Raw genomic sequence first — 6,000 nt, forward strand, 5'->3', positions numbered from 1 at the left:
CTACAAGAGATATGCAAAATAACTAAACAGGTATTAGAACTCACCCAGAACTGGCCCTACTGAACATCTTCCAAGATCATAATCACCACTCACTCACCACCTACTCTCAGCAGCCAGAAAACTCATAGTCAGACACTGGAGAGACCTGTCAGGAGTAAACACGAACCAATGGTATCAAATTGTATGGGAAACAGCCTTATTAGAAAAACTAACCAATAGATTGAAACTGACATGGGAACAAATAGAAGAAGCGTATGGCTCCCCTTTATCACACACACAGCCCAACAAGACAATGACAAGAATCCATCAACAGCATATGAATCAATCTGGCTTACCTGACCTAACAAGGCCCCCCACCCCCCACTTGTAAATGCAAACCCCACAGCAGACAACCACAGACAACCACCCACACCCTGGCCCCCAATACCTCTCACTACCAAGGAAATGTAATAAACGAATAGAAAGAGAACTTACCCAGTTGACGCTGACACAAAACCCCACACGGACACCATACAAAAGAATATAAGCCTCCCCCTCCCCCCTCTACTTCCCCAACCTTATACTGTACTCAACACTAATGTCTCACAGCAAATGTAACTGATTTGTAAGAAGGACTACAACCTGAAAAAAGAGACAAGGTGTGTACTTTTGTAAACCAAGAAAATTATATGTATTGAACAAATGAGGTGCTGGTACTGCGTACCCTTGAGTACCCCTGACCCTATGTTTTGGGACTTTGTTCATTTCACCTCCTTCCTTACAGAAGTGTAATAAAAGAAAGGTCATAATCAAACAAAGGTAACAAAGAAGCAAAGGTGACAGTTTTTAAGCCCCAGTGATTTCAGTGAGGAGAAATTTCAGTTGAAATCAGTGGGCTTTCAAAGTGCTTAACTGTTGGTAGGATTGGACTCATAATTCTTAAAAACCCTGAAGCATTTATAGGTTTAACGTCCTATATGGCAATAGCCTGAGAGCAAAACCACACTGAGCAGCTCAGATGTGCAAGAGTGATATATAGATTTTACATTGTTTGTCTTGTTTAAAATGTGCAAAAACCTGAAGTGACGAATAACTTTCCCACTGGAGGCTGTAAATCTGCACCTTGACTTGACTGAATGAGGGGAAGGGGGCGGCATGCATGGTAAGAGAGCTGTGAGGCACTTGAACCCTTTTACTTGATGCAAAGGAAAACGGTTTCATTCCTACTTGGAATCCAAAAAGGAGAACAGGAAGGAACGTCTGAGCTCCATAGAGATTTGGTTTTTATTTGCCTACAGGACGTGGCAGATTTAAAAACTGGCTTTATTTTTCAGTATCCTTAAAGGACCTAACATTTTCCCCCTTTCTTTTTGGCAGGCAACTCTAACTGGAACTTTGAGTCCAGCCAAAGTAGACAATAAAACAGTCAAGAGGCAGAATGCCAAAATACAACAGCATCAGAGTCCAGAGCCTAATTCTCTCTCCCCCCCCCCCCCATGATTTACACAGGAAGACATTTTAAAACACACACACACAGGAAAACTTATGTCCTGAAATGAACTCTTCATATGTTAAAGCTGCTTGTAAATTAGCCCAGTGAAGTTAAACTATTTCAAAGAGAAGTTTTAAAGAAATCCATATGTTCTTTCATTTGTTTCTTTTGAAGCAGAGAGCGCTAACTTTTGAATGCAATAATTATCCCCATATTTCTAACTCAGCACAGTGTGGAGATTAAATAAACAGTGTTTAGCTATCTAACTTTTTCAGCTTAACCAGAGTGAAATATACTGGTTTATTTCTCTATACAGGGTACCAGTAACTGTTTATACTGGCATTTAGGAACCTGGCAATAACGCACAATAAAATGCAGGGACTTTGAATGCTTTAAGAACAGAAGAAGAGCTTTGTAGATTCTACCAAGATCCATCTAGTCTAGTCATCCCTAGCCAGATGTTGCATTCCTGCCCCCCCATGCTCCCCTGCATGCATAAGCCCCTCCCATCCATGCCCTACCTCGTTATGCCCCCTTTTCTGGCCACTTCCAGGTCCATGGCAATTAGCATGTGTGTGGTCATAAGTCAACGAGACACACATAAAATGGCCTCTGTCTGTGATTCCTGTCAGGTCCATATCCAGCACAGGCATGCTGATTGATGCTGATGAGAGTTGTACTCCAGAGTATCTGGAGGGCAACAGGTGGGGGAATATTGTTGTGGTCCAGGATTCTGTTTCCAGCCACAGCTAGTCAGGTCAGCTTCCCAGGGGTCCCGAGCATGTCAGGTTGGACAAATGTGCCAGCTTCAGGTTCTCTTGGTATCTTCTTCTTCTTTTTTTTTTTTTTTTGCAAATGTGAGTTTATTTCTCCACATTTACGCAACAATCTGCAAAAATCCCCAAGAGAATTCATCACCATTTTTGTGTTAATTTCTCCTAATGAACACATTTTTGTATGCAGTTTTGACTAATGTACACATTACTGCCAAAATAATCCCACAATATACAGCATTTTTGTATGCTTTTTTCATAAATATATGCCTTCATATTCACCCTTTTCCCCAACATACACATTTTTGTAAAGAGTGGTTGGAGAATAGCACTGCGAAATTTGGAGAAGTGCAAATATTGAAGGACAGCTGGGTTTCAGTTCACGTTTTGATTCAAGAAGTGTGAATGAGGTAGTTTCTTATTAAAATACAAGCAGAATCAAATTTCTTTCCCATCTCTACTAGCAGGACACAAAGATGGCAGTCATCATCTCCTGTTTGTGTAGAGAAGCACTTCCTTCTAACTGCCAATCAACTTGGCAAGTGGGTGAATTTGGCCCTGCTGTTATGTGAGAAGGTGACAAGTGGCGTTTGATGCTTTCTTTCCATGCAGTTTACGATTTTGTAAACTCAAACCTTGCCTCTAAGCTAAACCAGGCTTTACATGTACGCATGTAATGTGTGAAACTCACAATCAGTGGCACTTGTTCTCTGTCTTTTCCCACACAAAAAAGCTTCCTGTGGGGACCGTGTGAAACAGGGAGGGGGAAAGTTGTAGCAAAACCATTCCCCACTGCCTCTTCTCTGCTCCAAAAGACCTCCCTCCCCCTGCTTTCCTCACATTTGAAAATCTGTGAGGTGGGGAAACCATGGAGGAACTGCAGACTTTCCCATTCCAAGAGTTAAATACCACTTCCTCTCTGCTTCTTCTTGCTTCTCCCAAAGCTGCTTTCTTTTCCTTTCCTTTTTTAACAAGGAAGTGAATAAATAAACCTTTGTATGTAGCAGACACAATTTTATTTGTCACATTTTAGTGATCCTGTGAAAATGCACGTTCTGAGCATTTTTGTTTATCAGGGCTGGCAAACTGTTTTGCTGTAAAATATCAGGAGAGGAGCACAGCAATCAGATCTTACTACACCTGAAAACCCTCTAGATTTAGTGAAGCCATTGTCTCTCAACCTCAACCCCTCATTTAATAATACAGAGCCAACAAAACTACCTTGTAAGGATTACAGAAAAATAATGATGATAATAATGAATGTGAAGAACCTTGAACACTTTAATAGTTCTATTTAAATGCAATTTTACTAGATTCTTTTATTTTTTTATTTTTAAGGGCAAATAAAAGCATTTTAAAATAATATGTAGGCCAATCCATTGTACAGGTCTTGCAGAATGAGGTGGTATAATTTGGGACTGTGGGTATATATCTTTGAATGCCTCACACATAAAAAAATCTCTGATATGCTAATTTATTACATGTAGGGAAGTGATATTTTTAAGTATTTAATGTTTTCATAGTGATGTTGCTTTTAATGTGTGAGGAGCCTGCAGAGGAGAGTGTCTGCATGTTTACACCTGTGAGTGCTGTCAGCAGCTGCCAGTCATGGTGGCAACACGCAGTCTGCAAGACCAGAGACACCAGTTGCTGGGGAACACATGGCTTATTGGGCACTGTAGTTTTTCAAGGGCTGCTGGGAATTGTAGCTCTGAGGGGGGTAAGAAACTAAGAAGGTAAGAATAGCTTGCTGGGTCAGTCCAAGGGCCCATCTCGTCCAGCATCCTGATGGAGGGTATTGAGTTATCCAACCTGCGAGGTGTCTGAAGGTAATCCTGTACAGTGGTACCTCTAGTTATGAACTTAATTCGTTCCAGAAGTCCATTCTTAACCTGAAACTGTTCTTAACTAGAGGTGTCCTTTCACTAATGGGGCCTTTGCTGCCGCTGCACTACTGGCACACGATTTCCATTCTCATCCTGGGGCAAAGTTCTCAACTCGAGGTAACTCTTCCAGGTTAGCGGAGTTTGTAACCTTAAGCGTTTGTAACCTGAGGCATTTGTAACTCAAGGTACCACTGTATAGGGAAGGTTCTTTAGATGTCTAATGTTTTATTATGGTTTTTTGTATGTTGGAAGCTACCCAGAGTGGCTGGGGCAACCCAGTAAGATGTGTGTGATATAAATAGTAAAATGATCATTATGGAATGGGATGCCCCTATTTTCATCAGATAAATGTTGGAGGGTATGTACTTGATACATTTGGCCACCTGCCTACCCAGCAGTGTGAAAAGAGGGGTGTTGCCAATATAATACCAGGCCAAAACACATGCCCAGTGAACTATGCTTAGCTTGGTGGGTAAGGATTTATGAACACCTATGGAAGTATCAGTTAGACAGCTTGTTCTCCTTTTCTTTTTCCAAAGTGATAGTCTCATCTGTGCCTCTGTCCCAGCATGCCTCTGCCTAGCCCAAAAGCCTTTACTCAAGGTGCAGCCTTTACAGTTCATTTCCATGAAGAGAGGAAAAAACTGCAGATGAGCTTAAGGCCATGCACTTAACCATAAACACCCTCTATCTCTCCCCTTTTTTAAAGCCTGAGGAAGAGTTCTTTGTAACTCAAAAGTTCACATACTGCATTGAAACGTTAGCTGGTCCTAATACAGAAAATATTTCTGGTGCTAATAAAAAAATCAAGAGTCAAAAATGTTGGAGAAAATTTAGCAGAGAAACATTCCATAATAATTTTGTGTAATCTTAGCCCTGCTTTAACGTCTGGTAGCATGACAGGATCCTGGGATGTAGAAATGTAAAACTTTCCTTCTTAATCTATGCCACTTCATATTCTATGTATTCCTCTGCAATGAGGTGTTCAGTTGATTTGTGGTGTGGGAAACCCTCATTTTAAAAGCAAAAATCACAGCCAAAAAAAGTATTCCCTCCTCCCCACCAACCAGACCTACATTGGTGAGGGAACATTTATGAGGGCCTCAGAATCATCTCTGGAATAGTTCATATGAAAGACAGATGGTGGATCAATGTATTACTGTCTGTGCCAGTTCCAGTCTTGCTTCCTCATTACCTGGCCTCTCTGCCCGCCCCCCGCCCCCCCATGGCACCCTGGGCACAAGCATGGGCCTCTTCTGCTGTGGCTTCCCTCTTGGGGGGTCCTCGCCCCAGGGAGGCCTTCCTGGCAACTTCTTTACATATTTTTAGACATCAGGTGAAAATGTTTCTCTATAGCCAGGCCTTTGGCTGATTAAACAATCTTTTAAATGTATTTGTGGGAAGGGGGTTATTGGCTTAGTTTTCTTTTCTTTTATTGTGTTCTAATTTTGTATTTTTATGTTGCGATCTCTGAATGAAGAGTGGTATACAAATTTAAACAAACAAATGATGTGGGTCTTCCCAGCTAGGCTCTTCACATGCTTAATTTCAACTATCAAAGAGTTCCCAACCACTCACTATGCTATTCGCTACCATTTCCCTTCATATGATCACATAGAAGGAGCTACATAACATAGTCCTACAGGAAATTAATGACATATTTATTCCGAAATTTGCTGCCAATGAAGCAGCTGGATCACAAGGCAACGGGAAACATAAAGAAATGTAAATGACCTATAATGAGAAACCAATATGTACCGCACTTGGCTTGGAAAGTTCAGGTTAAATGTACAGATACACTTTGGCCAAGTCCCAGTTCCCAACACAGAACAAACCTCAAAACCTGTTCAGATCTCAAACATATTAAATT

At 41.2% G+C, this 6,000-nt stretch overlaps 1 long non-coding RNA gene across 1 annotated transcript in view; it reads right to left on the reverse strand.

Annotated features, from left to right (window-relative positions):
• Positions 1-2,073, reverse strand: part of LOC307215802 — a 204,670-nt gene extending 202,597 nt beyond the window's left edge. Inside the window, exon 1 of the long non-coding RNA XR_013838613.1 lies at positions 1,993-2,073. This is a non-coding gene — a long non-coding RNA (uncharacterized lncRNA). The remainder of the gene's footprint in view (positions 1-1,992) is intronic.
• Between the last annotated feature and the right edge of the window lie 3,927 nt (positions 2,074-6,000).

This window comes from Podarcis cretensis, assembly GCF_951804945.1.
Source record: "Podarcis cretensis genome assembly, chromosome: 5".
Taxonomy (NCBI): Eukaryota; Metazoa; Chordata; class Lepidosauria; order Squamata; family Lacertidae; genus Podarcis; species Podarcis cretensis.